Source organism: Lissotriton helveticus, chromosome 2_1 (assembly GCF_964261635.1).
Source record: "Lissotriton helveticus chromosome 2_1, aLisHel1.1, whole genome shotgun sequence".
NCBI classification, from domain to species: domain Eukaryota; kingdom Metazoa; phylum Chordata; class Amphibia; order Caudata; family Salamandridae; genus Lissotriton; species Lissotriton helveticus.
In genome coordinates, this window is record NC_136059.1 from 689,166,027 (window position 1) to 689,186,666 (window position 20,640).

Genomic DNA, 20,640 nt, shown 5'->3' on the forward strand with positions numbered 1-20,640 from the left:
AATGCGTGTTGGACGTCTGTCTTACACTACCATCAGCAGTACCTATGGATATCGATACTTTGCTCGGTCCGGTAACGACTCATGCAACGTGTTGTCCCCATCGGCTGCCTATTCTGATGACGGCATTCGTTGAGACTTCACCACTACGATTAGGTGGCGGTGGAGTACGAGATGAAAGCAGCACCACACAGGTACAACCTTCTGTGAGCATTGCTGATCTAGACATCGAAGATAGCAATGATTCTCACATATGCACTATTTCAGCTTTTTCGAACTTGGTCGAACTTTCACCTACTGTTGTAGACCAATTTTTCGCAAGCCTGTCTGATATGATGTTCTCTCCTAACAACGAGAATGACTTTTAAAAACAATGAGCACACAGGCGTTCCCTGAACTCTGAATTCGACCTTCAGTTTTTGATAAACAACATTACTGAAAACATTTGGAACTATTTTTTCCCCTGAAAGCAAAATAATTTTTTCCATTTCCAAAATATTTACCTTTTTTCTGGCACATGGTACTCTGCTTAAAGTAGAACTATTCTTAGAGAACAGAGCTTCTATTTTTAGAGACACTAGAGACAATATTTTACCTCAGCCTCTAGCACATGTACAGTATTGTATAAATATGTGATGAAATGGTCACGACCTTCTTTTCTGTATTAAGAGCCATTTCATAAATGTAATTTTCTCAATTAATTCAGCTGATATATATGCATTTAACTGAATGATAACACTACTTGCATAACGTACAGTATAAATACTAATTTTCGTGTATTTATCATATACCATTTCAAATGCAATTTATCTATTTTGGGGTGGGTTGGAAAACACACATGCATCGTTATATGTTTAGTATTGCTTAGTATTTAGTAATGATGGACATTAATACGTGGAGTGGGTGTTGTGATTCTATCTAGGACCGTAATTTGATATTCCCGATTTATGCCCTTATATGGTTTTAACAAATAATATCCTTATAAAGGCATAAGAATCATATCCATATTTAGTAATAGCCAATGCAGTGCAAATACGGCAAGGCTACTCCCATAGACTCCCAGAAAGTACAACGCGTTCTTTAAACAAACCAAGCCTCCAGCAGCCCGGGAATTCCCCCTGCTTTTGTTTTGATTTGCACAAGAACTCCTGGAGTACAGAAAGAACTGTTAGTTCTTAGTGACGTCTTAAGTCCAACCTTACGTCAAACCCGGCACCTTCCAGGTATAAATATACAAAGGTTGCCTTAAGCTTAGGTCAGGTACACCGGGGTAGGCGTATCTTAGAAGCACCAGTTGAGTAAGTGAGTCAATGTTTTTCTGTATGTATATATTTTATACGTTTTAAAGTATCATATGGCTAAGAAACCATATCAATGCTTTTACAGTATTATTTCATAATACTCCTTTTACTGTACGCACTTTACTTCATGATAAGTATTGCAATTGTGGCAACTCATTTCTCTTGCATGAGAAAGAAGACTGCTCAATAAATAACACCTTTTATTGAAAACGCCCGTCTCTCTATTTCTCTGCACTCCTGGTGAAATTCAGCATGCACGATTGACTGGGTGAAATAGCTGTCTATTGTTTTCACACGACTCTAGAGATATACTCTTTATTCTGAGGGAGCAAAGTTGTCATGTTTATGCGGTTGTCAGAAACTAATCCCTTCTTGTCTAAGTCAGGAGAGTTAACTCTTTCCTGAACATTCGAGAAAGTTTCTAGTGACCTCTGAGCTAGCTGGCAAACCTAATTAAGTCTAATATAGTCAGTAGAGACCTAGATGACCTCAGTCCTACGTCTAAACTGCTGTTTATATTATTCCAATGCGCAGAGCCTATTGGGAATATAGGAACTACACTAAAACGTAGGACATCCCATTGAAAGGGGAGCCAGAAAGGAGTCACAGGATCGGATAACTGCGATTTTGCATTTGAATCCTCCTAGCACACAAAAGGAAGTTCACATGTTCATCGGAATGGTTGGCTATTGTCGACAATGGATTCCAAACTTTTCATTGACATTCACTTCAAAGACTTACATACAAAGATGTCTCAGATCCAGTTTCATGGAATGATGAATGCATGCGCTCTTGTTATGAACTGCGAGAAAGTGTGTTGAGCTTCAGCTTTGAGAAAGCCCAACTTTAACAAAAGTTTCACTCTGTTCTACAGTGAGGGCAAAGGTTGCGAATAGTCAGTGTTAATGCAGATGCATGGAACTGCAAACATGCCTGTTATATTTCAGCTACTTTAGATCCTGTAGCTTTACCTGGATTTCTAAAAGCCATTGCTGCTACATGTGTGAGTTTGAAGTAGTGTGAGAGCATTGTGATGGGTCGTCCATTGAAAGTACATGTGCCACAATCTGCTGAGATCTTGCTCATTCATACTCGAACGCAATATCTCACTAGTAGGCGGTTAACAAAATATGAGCAAGTGATGGACTGGATCTGAGAGCAGCGCGAGTAAGGCGCTGGGCGGTGTGTTTAGAGAAACGTGCAAATTTTAAAAACTGTCTTTGTTTATTTTAGCGCTGCTGAAGTGTGTCATAATTTTTTAATCGTACTGCTGGTGGGAGCTAGAACTGTCTTGGGGGATGCAGACATTGTTGGGCTGTTAGACCTTACCCCTTGCTGTGTCCCGGTCCGTCCCCGTTCCGCCACGGCTTTTGTGTGCCGCTTGAGCGGAGGGACGCGACTCCTCCCCCAGCTAACATTCAGGTAGATAAGCCGCACCTGATCCCGCCGCGCTTGGTGAGAGCAGCGCGAGTAAGGCGCTGGGCGGTGTGTTTAGAGAAACGTGCACATTTTAAAAACTGTCTTTGTTTATTTTAGCGCTGCTGAAGCGTGTCATAATTTTTTAATCGTACTGCTGGTGGGAGCTAGAACTGTCTTGGGGGATGCAGACATTGTTGGGCTGTTAGACCTTACCCCTTGCTGTGTCCCGGTCCGTCCCCGTTCCGCCACGGCTTTTGTGTGCCGCTTGAGCGGAGGGACGCAACTCCTCCCCCAGCTAACATTCAGGTAGATAAGCCGCACCTGATCCCGCCGCGCTTGGTGAGAGCAGCGCGAGTAAGGCGCTGGGCGGTGTGTTTAGAGAAACGTGCAAATTTTAAAAACTGTCTTTGTTTATTTTAGCGCTGCTGAAGCGTGTCATAATTTTTTAATCGTACTGCTGGTGGGAGCTAGAACTGTCTTGGGGGATGCAGACATTGTTGGGCTGTTAGACCTTACCCCTTGCTGTGTCCCGGTCCGTCCCCGTTCCGCCACGGCTTTTGTGTGCCGCTTGAGCGGAGGGACGCGACTCCTCCCCCAGCTAACATTCAGGTAGATAAGCCGCACCTGATCCCGCCGCGCTTGGTGAGAGCAGCGCGAGTAAGGCGCTGGGCGGTGTGTTTAGAGAAACGTGCACATTTTAAAAACTGTCTTTGTTTATTTTAGCGCTGCTGAAGCGTGTCATAATTTTTTAATCGTACTGCTGGTGGGAGCTAGAACTGTCTTGGGGGATGCAGACATTGTTGGGCTGTTAGACCTTACCCCTTGCTGTGTCCCGGTCCGTCCCCGTTCCGCCACGGCTTTTGTGTGCCGCTTGAGCGGAGGGACGCGACTCCTCCCCCAGCTAGTATCACTTCTGGGCTAGACCCCTACTAAAGGCAATGTGCTTCCGGCCGCGCAGCGGACGAGCGCAGCGGGCGCGACGATGGCGCGCCGAAGTCGCGCCTAAGTCCAGCCCGTCTGCGCCCGTCCGCGGCCGGATTGCGGCCAAGGCCAAGCATGCTGCCCCAGCGGGGTTGGATCCCGGCAGGACTGTTTGGTCGAGGCAAGAGCTAATGGCCTTTAATCGCAGGGGGCCTTGCACATCTCACTCTCTTATGGAGGCCACGCTCCCACTGACTTGCTCAGAATGCGGTAGTGCGTGGGTCAGGGCCGCTTCTCCTCCTAAGCCTACTCCAGGGGTGGCTTCAGCCCAAGTAACTAGAGGTTTCAGAGCGGGACTTGTGAACTGTAGATCATTATCCCAACACAGCACGGACATCTGGCTGCTCCTGGAGAGCCAGGCCTGGGACGTATTGTTTTTAACTGAAACTTGGTTAAATGAGCATAATATGACAGCCATCAGTTTAGCTGTACCGGCGGGCTTTTCCATGTGCATGTCGAATCGCGAGGATGGCAGGCGCGGAGGTGGGGTGGCAATAATTTGTAAAGACTGCTTCTCCATCTCTTCCGCAGCATCAGTTGCAATCCCAGGTATGGAATGCCTATACTTCTGCCTTCTCTTAAACCCCCAACTAGCCATTGCTGGGATGGTGGTTTATCGCCCCCCGGACTGTGCGGAAAGTAGCACAGCTCATCTTATAGACGCGATTACACTGAACACGCTGAAGCATGAGCACTTCCTAGTTGTGGGTGATTTTAATGTCCACATGGATAGGGATGGCAATACAGCGGCAGAGCACCTGATGGCAGCAATGAGTGCTGCAAATTTGATGCTCCATAACAAAGGTCCCACACATAGATCTGGACACACGCTGGATTTAATTTTCTCCACACTTGAAAGCATAGTAGTGGAGGAGGCACTCCCAGTAGCATGGTCAGATCACTGGCTGATACCATTCACACTAGCATTAAATAGTGTAGAACCTAGAAACAGTAAACACTCTTTCATGAAGAGGCAGTGGAAAAATCTCACTCCGGTCATCATGAATCAATTCCTGTCCCATGACCCGCCTAAGCGTACCATGAATGCTAGCGTGGATGCCCAGGCACTACATAACTGGATTAGCAACATGGTAGAGACGGTAGCGCCAGCAAAAAGGGTGACAGCGCAGAGAACTTCTCCCACAGCCCCATGGTTCTCTGATGCTCTAAGAGTGGAAAAAAGAGCCTGTAAGAAACTAGAAAGACTATGGAGACTACATTACTGCCCCCTAGCAAAAATACAATTTAGAGAGGCCACCAAGCTGTTTCATAAGCATATCAGGAAAGAAAAAAAGAGCTATTATGCCTCCATGGTTCTACAGGCGGAGAATCCCAGCAAAGAAGTGTTTAAATTGGTTAAATCCTTTTTGAAGCCCCATTGCATTGAAAGGGATATCCCCCCATCTATAGCACTCTGTGATAAGATCTCGATCTATTTTGACAATAAAATACAGATGGTCTATGACTCCTTTGGCCCGCATAAACATACTGCCAGGGAGGACAGAGAGAATGGGGGTCGGTCCCCAGTCCCCTTGAGGAAATTTCAACTTATCCCACTAGATGAGGCAAGGCAAGAGATTATTCGGTGTAAGTCAGGCTCCCCAGAGGACCCTTGTCCACCTAAACTGTGGGCACCTTTAGCGGACGCTATTGCACCTATGCTCCAACATATCTGGAATACTTCCATAGATACTGGGGAATTTCCAGAGAGTTGGAAGCATGCGACGCTCCTTCCACTAAAGAAGAAGCCAAACTGGGATGCGGAGGATTTAACTAATCTCCGTCCTATCTCTCTGCTGGCAGCGCCCGGGAAAATGATGGAAAAACTAATCCATCACCAGCTGAATGCTCATGTCGAGTCTAATAGCATCCTTCATGAGACTCAGTCTGGGTTTAGACCCGGCTTCAGCACGGAGACGGCGCTGATTGAGGTGGCTGATTCTCTGAGGTGGTCGTTAGATTCAGGAGACTCAGCTATGCTGATGCTCCTGGATCTCTCGGCCGCGTTTGATACGGTGGATCATGTTAGAATGATCCAACGTCTGGCAGACATTGGCCTACAAGATCAGGCACTCGGTTGGATGCAGTCCTACTTGTCAAACTGAACGCAGAGGGTCACCTTAGGCACCTGTGACTCAAAGCGTAAGCTGCTGCGATGCGGGGTCCCGCAGGGATCTGCCCTTAGCCCCCTTTTGTTTAACGTTTATCTTGCCCCTCTTTTTTCCCTCATTGCCAACTGGGGAGTCACCGCAATATCTTATGCTGATGACACCCAGTTGGTTTTTCCCTACTCTGAGGTTACAGAGGCGGCTTTTGCAAACTTTGAGGGGTGCCTTCAGGATGTGGCTTCCTGGATGAATACTAACAAGCTGAAACTGAATCCGGGAAAAACGGAAGTGATCTTCTTTGGTAAAGGCAGTCACCCTTCAGCTGAGCTTTGGTGGCCGACTGAGATGGGTACTCCACCCTCCCCCTCCCAGGGGGTAAAAAATCTGGGGGTCAAGTGGGACGAAAATCTCTCCTTTGGGCCCCAGATCCATCAGGTTACAGGTTGCTGCCTGAGCAAAATGAGGAATCTCCGCCCTGTCCTGAAACTTTTGCCTGAGTCTTGCCGGAAAACCGTGATCCATGCCACCATCACTTCGAGATTGGATTATGCTAATGGCCTGTATAGCGGTCTCCCGAAGTACTTGGTCCAAAGGGTGCAAAACGCGGCAGCCAGGCTACTTAAGCATGTTCCTTTTAAGGAGCACATCTCCCCCCATCTTCGGGCCTTACACTGGCTCCCGATTGCCAGTAGAATAAAATTTAAAACTCTTACTCTGGCTCATAGGTCCCTCCACGGCACATGTCCTAATTATTTGAGAACCCGTCTGCCTAGATATACACAGTCTCGCTGTCTTCGCTCAAATGATCAGGTGCTACTGAGTGTGCCACGAGTCAAAAGAGCTAGACTGGGCGGTCGGACCTTTTCAGCCAATGTGACCCGTCTCTGGAATTCCCTACCTCCTGAGCTGCGAAAGGCCCAATCAGAAACAAGTTTTAGGAGACAGCTTAAGTCATGGCTGTTCTCGGTGCCTCTCTAGGCTGCAGACTCCCAGCTAATTTTCTTGCTAAGCTCTCACAGCGCCGGGACGCCTCCTAGTTGAGGCAGCTGTTCGCGCTTTATAAATACTAGTATTATTATTATTATTATTTTGGGTGTTGAGAATGTGTCACTAGTGCGATACACAAGTTTGAAACCGGCTATATTGATGCCTTTGCCAGGAAATTAAGTGTTGATTGAGGAAGCGGATCATGATTGCCTGGATGTGACTGAGTTGTGTTCCAAGCCTCAACCGGACATTCCATTACCTGAGTCGGATCATGTGTTGTTCGTGGATGGATCATGTTTGCGAGATGAAGAAGAAACCTTGAGAGCTGCGTATGCCATCTGTACTGTTGTGGGAGTGGTGGAAGCTTCCTAGTTACAAGAGTATATTCTGCTCAGGTTGGGGAGGTGGTTGCCTTAACGCTGGCTTGCAGCATTACTGAACAGTTGAGTTAGCATTTTTACTGATGGCCAATATGACTTTGGGGTTGTCCATGATATTGGACAGTTGTGGTCGCAGCGTGGATTCATGACCTCTTCGGGTTCACCCATCTGTAACAGAGAGAGCGTGAAAAATCCACTGCTGTCATTACAACTGCCCACCCAAATTGCAGTGGTCAAGTGCCCAGCCCATCAACAGGGGAATGATTATGTAACGGTCGGTAACCGCTATGCGGACAAGACTGCACGCTACTGCGCTCTAAACTAATACATTTTTATTGGAGACCACTTAAAAGAGAAAACTGATGTCATAGAGTGTAGGCTGATGTTGTCAACTGTAGAAACATGAGAAGAAAGAAAAGCTTTGCAAGATGAAGTGCCAGAAACTGCAAAACAAGGGTGGATTAAAGCAGGGTGCACACAGAGACAGGAAGATGAGGTGTGGGTGTACACAGATGGAAGAACAGTCCTACCTGACAGTTTGTTGTCACGCAGGGCAAGAAATTATCATGGTCATGCGAATGTTGAGAGGGATACTATGATGCGAATCTTTTGTCAAACATGGTTTCATCCCGATTGAAAGCAATTGCAGGAGGGCTGTATCTGAGATGTGTAGTTGGCCAACAGCAAAATGTAGGAAAGAAAACACTGGTCACAATGAGTCATGTGGGAAGATCTGGAGGACTGTTTAATTAGATGCAACTCAAAGTAATTGAAATGCCTCCTTGCAATGGTTTGAAATATGTTTTGGTGATTGTGTGTTTATTCTCTCATTGAGCGGAAGCATACCCAAATAGTCTTAATAACAGCCTAACTGTAGTAAAACTACTCCTTAGAGAACTCATACTGTGTATTTTAACAATGAGGTTTTGGGAATGCTTTGTGCAGCCTTACAAATTGAGCAGAAGTTACACTGTGCATATCGACCAAAAGCACCTGGAGTGGTTGAGCAGGTTAATGGAACGCTGAAATCAAGATTGGCGAAAGTGTGTGCGTCTACGTCTCTGAAATGGCCTGATGCTTCGCCCTTGGTGTTGATGAGTTTGCGAAGTACCCCAGACAGAAGAAGCTGCCACTTCACCACAACAGTAGCAGTGCCATGACCTTAGTCCGGCGTGACTGGGTCCTCGGGAAGAAACACGTACACAAGTCGTGTTTAGAGTCATGTTGATGTGGGCCATACCAGGTGATCCTTGTTACCACAACTGCTGTCAAATGTGGTGGTCTGCCTAATTGGGTACATGCTGCCCACACTTGCTGAGTCCTATGTCCCCATAAAGGTGCAGTACCTATAGTAGATGCGCCGGTGGTCACAGTGAAACATTCAACTCAGGTTATTCAAATAGCAGAGGGGGCTCCAGCTACTGGGTCTCGAAGTAAGGGTCAGAGAGAGTCAGTCCCTGTAGGTACCAAGGATCATGGGGAAAGAAACGGACTAGGCAAGGTACTGACCCAGTTGATGTGAACAGTACAACCGAAATAAGAGTAATAAATGTAGACAGTTGTCCCAAAAAACAGACAGATTGAGGTAAATTCTGATAGAAGGCAGAATACCCCCAACTGTTATTGAAGTCTCAAGTCAATTAGAACAGAGCGACACTGATGATGATGGATCAACATTAAGAAGGTTGAGAAGAACCAAGGTACCAAATCAAAAAAACGCTGCACCTGAGTGGACTTATCTGACAGCAGCCAACGACTGGGAGAAAGCATACCATGCTTTTTGGTTCAAAGATTCAAGCTCACAAAAAACACTGTGAGGAACAGTCATAACAAAGGGGCAATATCAAAGGAGACAAAAATGGAAAGGTCTACAAAAATCTGAAGAGACGAAAAATATACTGATACACGCAAGAAAAGCTGAGGAAATAAAGTGAAACTCACCTAAGAGCTCAATAATAAACATTTGCATATTAAGCATCCTCTGCAAAATGTTAACATGAGTCATGAAATCCGGTTCTGGAGAAGTCAGGAATTCAAACGCATATATGCATGTTGCCTAGCTGTTTTGTCTGTAGTTATTGCTGTGTTCCTTATTATCTTAAATCTTCCTCATCATGTCTACATAAAAAATATTATTAAACACACTTATGGTACTAAACTATTAGAAGAGAAAAATGATAAGTTGGAATCTAACATATTAACTGACAAAACTCTACATCAAGATCAATCTATTAGCGATTTCGATTTCTCTCTAACCATCCTTACGGAATTATTGTATGAATATGTTGATACCATGGATGCTCAAAATTGCTACGTATGTATGCAAATGCCTACTTATGTCTGAGAGGGGGTGACTTACCATCACCTATCTGTTACTTATGGAATTGCATGTAGTGTATAACAAGTTCGTTTTATTGCAAGGGACAAATTCAAAGCTACTATTCAAACTATGATTTCGTTTTTTCTGAAGTACCAATAAAAAAAACAAGAATTTTGTGCCAGACACACTGCTGAAATAATGGGTCAGTTTTTCCAACTTAAACACACTATAGATACAGTTTGTGCACAACAGCATATCCTAACATGCCTCTTACAGAATGTAGAAAAGGACTTTATAAATTCAGTTGAAGAAAGACGCTGGGAAATAAAGAAGGCGGCTGAAGGACATTCAAAGATTCCACCTTGGGCACAGAGGGAAACTGAACTTAAAAGTGGGATGCACAACCTGAAATGGCACTAGATTGGCAACATTAAAAAAACTATGCATATTGAGACGAAAAATTGAATTTAACAATAAATATGTTGGTTCTAGAGAATGTGATCACACCTTCAAAATTGTGGGAAATGTTTGTATCTTGGGGGAGTAGATCCTCTATTTTCTGGAATATATTATATCTACGGGAAAAATGCCTATTGCAGGGACCAAATCATTGATATGGAGATTGGTATATGGGAATAGTATTTCCACGAATCTATTATGTGGGAAAAACAAAAGGAACCAATGATTTTAAACATATTAGAAACTTTACCCATTTAGAAAGGAATTGGGATGAACTTAAAGCTGATGGAGCTTGGTAATCAATTGGGAAAGGGTTTACTTCTGTGGGAAGATAGTTTGTAACCTTGGAAGGTAGTTTAGTGGGAAAAATATTAACACCTTTACTAACCATTGCTATTTGCATGCTAATACTAATATTGTTCATTAACCACTTCCATGCTAATGACAAGGCCAGCTCGTCATGCAGTACACTGGAGCTGTGCTTATGACGAGCTGACCTTGTCATGAACAATGGGAATACATGATTATCAGCACCCAGCGGGAATTGCCTTAGCATTGAAGGTGTTAAAATTTATCAACGCATGACAGCAAAAAAAGAAAATTGAGGATTGAAAGGATTGTACTTTTCCTACATGTGCAACATTGACACTTACAAAATTTTGAGTACCCTATACATACATGAATTTATTATGATTTGATTTGAGAATTATTAACGCATTTTACTTATGAATTGGATTATACTAGATGTTATCAATGCAAGATTTAAAATTCAATATAACTTATCGTGTAACTACCTGTATATTATGTGGGCCTCAAATCTTGCTCTTCTTTCCCAAAGGTGAACTTATGAACTGAAAACTCTGAAGTCTGTGGGCACATTTAGTGATGTTGCCACTTGTATTCTAGCTCTCAACTGTTTCTTTTGACATCTTCAGTACGGCTTAACTGCAGCAGCAACAAAATCTCTTATATACTAGAACAGATGCTTGAGACAGGGCTATCGACAAGTCATAGCATTTTTCACTTACTCTCTGAAATATCTAATTATTCATACAGCTAAGCTTTTAATGGTTTAAAGAAATTACGTACCCTGAATTACTTAATTCTTTCTGGATTGTATGCTTTTTACCTACTACAACGTCCTCATCCCATCGATGACAACTAATAGGACAGAGTGGTCGGACGTGTCTGGTGATGCTAAGCGGTGTAACCCCGGAAACCTTTGGAGTATAATTGTTCCGATATTGGGCGTGAAAAAATGCCACCTTTGCTGCAGAGAGTAATGACAGCTTGAACATCTGAGGACTAAAGCTAACTGTCACATAATACTGAAATCTGCTGCTGACTGGAGTGCTAGTGCATATGAACCTTTTCGGCTGATAGGTTCAAATCACGCAGCTGTGATTTTGGTATTGCAGCAACAAACTGAGACAGATTACTGTCTTTAACGAACTGGTCACTTGGAACTTGCTGAGCTTTCCTATGGCTCAAGTGATTTTCTTTTTACCTATGTGCTGTTGACGCCCTAATCTCCCTCGGCTGAGGACATTTTTTTCCGTGTCATCCTTGAATCTCTGAGAATTTAATACTACTTAATTAAATCCAGTACCAATTTAATTCTAGGACTGTAAAATGTTAATTTTAATGTAATTTAATCTGAATAAATAACTAAACTTTGAAACTTAAACTAAATTCTGCTGATTCTGACTCATTAGTTCCTTGTGGGTTAATATTTAGATTTATATCCTTTGGCTGGTCCATTGAGTTTTCTAGTTGTATGAAATAAAATTTTGATATAGCAATTATCTTATTCCTGATCCTCACTGGATAAATGCTTATCCTCCGAATATCCAATTCCTTTCAGCACAGAACAAGTTCCATCGAATGTGAGAGGTAGCCAGAGGTTAGATGAATATTATTTAGGTGCAAATAAATTTGAGCCCAGTACAAACACTACAACAAGATGATGCAAGAAGAGGTATAGGAGGGAAGAGTCTAGAAAGGGTTATTTTGGAGATCAAAGTAATAGAATGGGATTTGGGATAAGTCAGAGAGTGGAGGTAGAGTATATATTGAGAGAGGGATAGGGTGAGATATAGCGTAGTGCATTGGAGATGCTGAATTAGTAAAGTAATAAATATAAACCTGCATAAGTACATTGAAGGTATATTTGTATAAGCAAGGTAATATATCTAGATTTAAGTTGTATTTAATAAACTCAGACTTTCATGTGTTACTGTACTTTATGTTTATTAAAAAGAAAAATCTTTACTTTTTTTCCTTTTAGTAATTCAATAGTGAAGCAATTGTGGATAGACATGATGAAATTATACTTATTTATGCAATGACCTTTATACATGTCAAACATAGAATAATATAACCATAAGTAATAGGTACATTTGTTAAGAAGACCTGACGAATATCTATATATTTATAAACATAATTATGCTCATTTATACAAAGGAATAAAGGCGGATAGGGGGGTCGAACTTAGACAAGATCAGGGTGAGGTGGGACGAGGATCTGCCACTTGACAGATGGTGAGTGGAGGATAGCGTTGGCACAAGTGGCAGAAGCCACTAGTAACGCACGGTTCAATTTAATTGAGTTCTATTGCCTTACCCCCCAACGGCATGTCCACCATGTGGCACATATCCCGCCACATGTCTACATGTGGTCTGAAATTGTCCACGTCTGTAGTTGCACTGGCACCGGTTGGTGTTAATTCTTGGCACGGCTACAGCAGTGTGTATTGATACATCTATAAAGCACTGTATTCTGGGAGTGCTTCCGACGCCCAAGAAAGGGACTAACATGTGCTATAAGTTTGCGCTCCTAGGACTGGTGCTAGCGAAACGGAGGATAGCAATCCACTGGTTACATTCCGCTCCACCTGTGTGGAAGAAATGAAGAGATGACTTGCGGGAGTGAGAGTAGCTGAGGAATGTCACCTCAAAGCAGTACGGACAGATGAGAATGCTGAAGGCGATCTCCTTGAATGGGGGCAAATGTTGACTGAAGTGTCCACAACAGAATATGAGGGGGAGACTGTGAGCACGCATAGCTTGCCGAGCACTGGATCCGCTTTAACACCTCCTGACATAGCACTACCACATACATCCTCTCACACCACAAATCCATGACTTTTGAATCAGACATGAGTGTACTGCTGTCTTTTCACCTAGGTCGGAGGTATTGTGCCACCTGTCTGTCGCTGCCACAGGGGAGGAGGGAGGGATGGATGGGGGTAGGGTTCGGATTCAAGAATAGAATCTGTATTCCCTGTTGTGATTATTGTTATTATTATATTATTTGGGATGTTGGTTTAACTGTTCGGGGATGAACAGAACAAAGAAAAACAACTGTACTGCTGCTATAAGCAAGACTAACTTGTCATTACGAGTAATGAACATGTATGTACTCACTGGGTACTTTGTTAACAATATTGGATATATTTCGATTGTAAATTCCAGGAAATGGTAGTATCAAAATTTTCCCTCATCGACCAAATTATTTACATACAGAAATTGTTTCACATCATTTCATTATTCAATTAAAAAAGTACACCTTATGAACACAGCATTTTACCTCAAAGATTCATTTTTATTTGTATCAAAAAGTTCTTCATTATTTTTTTATTTTTTATATATTTCATTTCTTTTTTCTAAATTCAGTCCATTTAGCATTTAACAAGCAGTAGACATCAGTTCTACAATGCATATGTTCGTCGATACATATATTTCTCTGCTACTTTATACGGTTTCTAAAAAATACTTTTTACATAAAAAACACACCTAATATCAATAAGTCCCCCTAGACCACTTCATTCATGCACCACAACTCTCATACCACTATTTCCACTCTCACAAAAACAAATACCAACTATATCCCAACTAGGTACTCAAGATGTCTCTATAAAAATATATGAGACCCAGCACTAGAATGGTCTACGCGCGTTTCGGTGGATTTAATAGCTGTCCGAAAACCACCTTCTTCAGGACCTTGTAAGATATATGGGCTCCAGGGGACCAGTTTGTGTTGCTACTTGAGAAGAAACGATGTTTCAATATCCTAGTGATATCACCAGAAGTACAGAGATATCCGTTTTAAGGCTCGGGCAGTTGTTTGTCATAGGTTCTTATGCACACTTTTTGAAGTCCGCAAATTGTACAGGGGCCAGGGTTTTGTTCCAGTTTTCTGATATCCAGCGATAGTATTATTCTTAGGAGTCGCGCCCTTCTAAATTTCCCTTGGTTGTGTCTGTACTGTAGATACTTTTAAAAGTCACTCACGGTGGTCCGATACAGTTTCCTTTGCAATACCTTAGTAATAGCGTCCTTTCCAATTCCCTTTTTGTATGTCTGCGCTGTGGCTAGTTTTAGTTATCACCCATGGTGGTCCCCATAAGATCTTTTGTGCAAGTACCTTCTCTGTTCGGATTCCTTCATTGTCCTTCACCCGTTATGCTTCTGTGAGGTTTGGATTCGAATCAAACCTCACAGAAGCATAATGGGTGACAACTAAAACTAGCCACAGCGCAGACATACAAAAAGGGAATTGGAAAGGACGCTATTACTAAGGTATTGCAAAGGAAACTGTATCGGACCACCGTGAGTGACTTTTAAAAGTATCTACAGTACAGACACAACCAAGGGAAATTTAGAAGGGCGCGACTCCTAAGAATAATACTATCGCTGGATATCAGAAAACTGGAACAAAACCCTGGCCCCTGTACAATTTGCGGACTTCAAAAAGTGTGCATAAGAACCTATGACAAACAACTGCCCGAGCCTTAAAACGGATATCTCTGTACTTCTGGTGATATCACTAGGATATTGAAACATCGTTTCTTCTCAAGTAGCAACACAAACTGGTCCCCTGGAGCCCATATATCTTACAAGGTCCTGAAGAAGGTGGTTTTCGGACAGCTATTAAATCCACCGAAACGCGCGTAGACCATTCTAGTGCTGGGTCTCATATATTTTTATAGAGACATCTTGAGTACCTAGTTGGGATATAGTTGGTATTTGTTTTTGTGAGAGTGGAAATAGTGGTATGAGAGTTGTGGTGCATGAATGAAGTGGTCTAGGGGGACTTATTGATATTAGGTGTGTTTTTTATGTAAAAAGTATTTTTTAGAAACCGTATAAAGTAGCAGAGAAATATATGTATCGACGAACATATGCATTGTAGAACTGATGTCTACTGCTTGTTAAATGCTAAATGGACTGAATTTAGAAAAAAGAAATGAAATATATAAAAAATAAAAAAATAATGAAGAACTTTTTGATACAAATAAAAATGAATCTTTGAGGTAAAATGCTGTGTTCATAAGGTGTACTTTTTGAATTGAATAATGAAATGATGTGAAACAATTTCTGTATGTAAATAATTTGGTCGATGAGGGAAAATTTTGATACTATTGTATACTTATTCTCCTCTTTTTCCCTGACCCTATGGTCTCATAGAGGAGGTCCCTAAATATTGCATTTAAATTCCAGGAAATGTACATGTGCGCCCTTATCCTGGAAGTAATGAAAGTAGTGTTTAATAAAAATAAGTTTAAAAAAATGTATATATGGGAATAGACATATCTAGATACATACATATATTCCAAATAAATGCTTATATACACAGTAATTTGCAGTACATTTATGTTTGAGTATGGTAGTTATGTGGGGAAGAGCCAACTCTTGAGTTGTCTTCTGAAGATAAGATAGTTATCCCTGGATCTTATGTTTGGGGGTAAAGATTTCCATAGTTAGGCTGCTTGAACAGAAAAAGATGTGCCTCCTATGTTTTTTTTCTTGTATGGTGGGATTTTGAGACGAGGTGCTAATCTAGAGTAGAGGTTCCGATGTTGAATGTATTTGTTGATTTTATACCTGATGAAGAGAGGCCCTGTTCCATAAATCACTTTGTGGGTGATACAAAGCAACTTGATTGTGGATTTGCTGGCAAATTGTAACCAATGCAAGGCCTTTGAGGCAGGGGAGATGTGGATGTGTGGCTTTACATATAGGAGTAGTCTGGAAGCAGAGTTCTGAATCCATTGTAGTCTTTTCATAGTTGTTAAAGATGATTCGTAGTAGAGGCTTTTGGCGTAGTTGAGTTTAGACAGTATCAGAGAAATAGAAGCTTGGACACTGTGGAAATCCCAGGTGGGGGAAGATGCGTCGCAGAGTTTTTTTTATTTTTTATTTTTTTTTTATGTTTTTATTGTTATTTCAACTTATAGCAACAATACAGAGCTGTATACAGTATAGGGCGAGACAACAGATATTAATATGAATCACAGCAAGGAGCAAATACAGTGGGAACATTGCATGGTACATCATCTCGAAGCTCTTCCAGTGTTGCTATAAAGGAAAAAAAGAAGGGCATGGGGGAGGAGAGCAGTAATGGTGACACTTAACAGTCTGTTTCCGCATTCCCCACCAAAATGAGTCGCCCGCATCTTTTTTCACCCCTGACCATCCACCAGGACAATGGAAGCCTCTGAAGTTCGAGGCAGCGGTGCTTTTACGTGTGAGTGTGAGTGTGGTTCTGCACAAGTCTAAGGTGCGCGGCCAGTGGGGTATCATAGGGGAAGGGCGCCACCGAAGGTCATGATGGGTGTGATTCGGGCCAATCCCAGTCTAGTCAACACGCGCCAATGGCGTGTGGGGAGGAGAAAAGTGGAAGCATAACTCGCTTGTATCAAATTCACAAAGAGATAGGTAGTGTCGCGGTGTACTGCGTACTATGCTCCTCACTGCCACCCAGCGATTCGTAGTGTGATCACACGAAGGTCAATTCTGTCTCATGTGCTCCGTTGCATGAACAGGTAAACAGGGGAAAGAGGAGGGGGGGAGGAAGGGATAGAGTGTGGTCAGTAAGGCCAGCTACGTGTCTCGCGTGACGTCGTGGGGGTGTCGCAACAAGAGCTGGTTTTAGGGAGGTCAACCGGTGCGCCGGTCGGAGGACGTCCGCAGTGTGTAGAGGGTGGGGGGGGGGCGCGGGGAGTCCCGCAGGAGACGCCAGGCGCGGGAGTGGCGTGTAGGCCGTCCTCTCGCCAGCCAGAGTGTGGCCTGACTGATAGCGAGATGAACGCTTTTTCAGGGGGGTGCGTGGGGGGCTGTGCAAGAGATGTCAGGGCCGCTATGTGCGTCGGCTTGGTCCTCTGTCGTGTCCCCATCCCTCTCGGGGGAGTTGGTAGGTGTGTGATCTCCCAGTGTGTGCCTGTCGCTGTGGAAGGCGCCGAGCATGTCGTCCCACAGTGCTGCTATTGGGAACTGTCGCAATCCCGCCGTCTCTTCGTTATGGAGGGTTATGCTTTCTGCCCTGGCCCAGGTGTCGAGGGAGGCGCGCCAATGTGGTATCAAGGGTGGGGTCGCGCGTTTCCAATGTTTAGTGAGCAGTCTTTTGGCCGTAATGAGGCCCAGATCCCAGAAACTGGAGGGGACTCTATCGAGGGTGGTCCTCTTATAGAGGCCCAGCAGGCATGCCTCCCATGTGTGTGGTAGTGGCATAGCCGTGCAACGGTCAAGGATCAATAGCACAGACCGCCAATATGATTGTATCCGCGGGCATAGCCACAACATGTGTAGCAGATCCGCTCCGGTCAGCGCACACCTTGGGCAGCCAGCCGAGGCACCCGGGAAATATTGGTTAATTCTATCTGGCGAGAGGTATGCCCTGTGTAACACATAGAATTGTATCACCTTGAAGCGTGCGTTACGAGGGACGTTTTTGGGGCTGGCGAGCACCATCACCCACTCCTTGTCTGTCCAGTCCCTCCCTCTGTCATCTGCCCATTTAGCACGTAGGGGTTGTAGGGTATGGTGTGTGTGTGTCAATAAGGCTTGAGTTAACCAATGTACCACGTGTGTACCATCCCCCATGACATGGAGGTGCTGTATCAATTGATGTGTGGGGGGCTCGGCTGTGATGTTACCCCATCGTCGGGTGTATGCCGCTACTATGGATGCGTGTTGTAAGAATTGACCTGCGGGAACACCCGTGTCGTCGGCCAGCGTCGCAAAGGGAATCAGGGCGCCATCGGCATATAGGTCCGCCATGGTTTCGATTCCCGAGCTCGTCCAGTGCTCCAGCGCGGCTTCCGTGACAATGGTTGTTGTTTTAGGCGTGCCCAGGAGTGGGAGCGCTGGGGCGTAAGGCGTGACATGCTTAGTGAGCCGCAGACTTCTGTTAAAACATTTCACCGCTACGTCCATATGTAATTGTGGACGGTGTTTCGTGCGCGCCAATGGGTGGAAGAATGTGTGTATCTGCAGGAGGGTGAGCGAGTCCTCGGACGAGGCCGTGTCTGCCAGGTTCCTGCCCGAGAGCCAGGCAGTCACCCACTGGAGCTGCGCCGCTAGGTAGTAGAGCTCCAGATTGGGCACCGCGAGGCCGCCCGCCTCGATCGGTGCGTACAGCTTATTTAGCGCCACTCTGGGTCGTCCGGTATTCCAGATCAACTCCCTGAGCATAGACTCCAAGTCTTTAAAAGTGCGGGTCGGGACGTACACCGGTGTGTTGGCAAAGTAATAGAGGAGCCTGGGTAACACTATCATTTTCGTCAATGTGACCCTGCCCGGGACTGTGAGTGGGAGAGTCTTCCAAAAGGCTATCTGTGACCTGATGGATGTGATGGCGCGTGTCAGATTGCCATCCAGGATGTCAGGGTGTGATCTGTAGACATAGATTCCCAAGTATTTGAACACAGTGTCATGCCACGGCAGTTGTTCCCCGCCGATGCTGATTCCGGGGTTCGGGACGTCGGGTGCAAAGGAGTACGCTCCTGATTTCGCCCAGTTCACTCTGAGTCCAGACATGGTTTCAAAGGTCCGGAATATGCCCGAAAGTTCCTGCGGTAGATTCGCGAGGTCTCTGAAATACAGTAGTAGATCGTCAGCATACAGCGAGACCACGTGTGTGCCGTCAGCTAGCGGTATGCCCCAGTTCGCCCCGCTACTACGCAGGATCTCAGCGAGAGGTTCAATCGCCAGCGAGAAAAGAAGCGGGGACAGCGGGCATCCCTGTCTGGTGCCCCGCCTGACCTTGATTGCGTCTGACAGTAGCTTGCCTGTGCGGACGTGCACCTCCGGGCTCCTATATAGTAGGCCGACCATTTCGATGTAGTTATCGCCCAGGTCAAATTTGCTCAGCACCTCCCGCAGATATGGCCACTCAACCGAGTCGAATGCTTTTTCGAGATCGAGAATTAGGCATCCTGACCTTGGCCAGTCTCGCACCGCATATTCCTGCACCCGAAACAGTCTCCTGATGTTGTGGGACGTGCACCTAGTGGGCACGAAGCCGTTTTGGTCACTGTGCACTAGGGATGGCACCAGTGGCGCCAGTCGCCTAGCCAGGGAGGACGCTAGGATCTTATAATCCGTATTCAGGAGCGCCAGAGGTCTGTACGAGCCGAGGAGTGTGGCGTTCCGGCGGGTTTGAGGAGTGACACCAGTGTTGCCTCATTCATGGATGTGGGCAGGGCAGAGTCATCCAACGCCGCCGAGAACATTCTGAGGAGCTCCGGGATCAAGATGTCGGAGCATGCCTTATAGTATTCAGCCGGTAGGCCGTCCGGTCCGGGTGCTTTACCATTCGAGAGGGCGGAGATGGCGTCGCGCAGCTCATCCGCCTCCAATGGCGACCCAAGGTCGCCCTGCTGATCCGCCGTGAGGGCAGGCAGCGTGAGTCCGCCGAGGTAATCGGCAATGTTCGGGTGCGGGTCCGATAGACGTGACTCATACAGTGTTCGGTAGTGCGCTATAAAGGCGTCATGGATCTTCGCTTGGGTGTATACCGCTGGGCCGGTGGGGGGGTGGATCGCAGTGATGGGGGACGTTCGTTCCTCGCGTTGTATCAGCCAAGCCAGTAATTTGCCAGGTTTATCGCCAGTGTGATGTGTGCGAGCCGAGTGCGCCGCGAAGTTAACATGCTTCAGCCTATCCATTAGTTTGTCATGCTCCGCGCGCGCTTCCAATAGTCTGGTGTCATCACCGTCAGCTGCTTCCTGTTCAGCCTGCAACAGGTCTGTTTCCAGGCGTTTGAGGTCGGCTTCTATGCGGCGGCGTGAGAGGGCTTGTGTGCCCAGACAGTGCCCTCTGAGGACCACTTTAAATGCGTCCCATTCGATCTGCGGGGATGACGCCGTGCCCGTGTTGTCTTCAAAATACTGCGCTGTCTGTGCGCTAATGGAGCTTCGGAAATGTCCGTCTAGGAGCAGGTCAGGTTGGAGCCGCCAAGTGGGCGTCGGGGGGCGGGGGCAGTCCCACGCTATACTCAGAGTGTGGGGATTGTGGTCAGAATGCGTGCGGCCCATGTAGCAGGTGTCCGTGACGTGTGGCAAGATGTCACTAGTGACCATGTATCTGTCTAACCTGACATGAAGAGCGTGTGCCCCAGAGTAAAACGAGTAGGCCTTGGTGTGTGGGTTGCGGCTCCGCCAAGCGTCTTGTAAGCCCCACTGTGTGGACCATGCCTGTAGGGTGTCTGCGGTAGTCTGAGCATGTGAGCTGGATGGCGGGGGGTGCGAACGGTCCAGAGCCACGTCTAATGTGCCGTTATAATCCCCACCCAACACCCATGGGACACCATGCCAAGGAGCTAGAGTGGTGGACAGTTGCGCCAGGAAAGTCGCCAAGCCCGTGTTAGGTGCGTATATCGAGGCCAGCACCAGTGGGTTCCCGTCT

The 20,640-nt window shown here is 45.3% G+C and overlaps 1 protein-coding gene across 8 annotated transcripts in view; it reads left to right on the plus strand.

The window, feature by feature from the left end:
• SLF1 (SMC5/6 complex localization factor 1) overlaps nt 1-20,640 on the plus strand; it is a 786,836-nt gene that overhangs the window by 90,847 nt on the left and 675,349 nt on the right. The gene's annotated exons all lie outside the window — the stretch shown is intronic.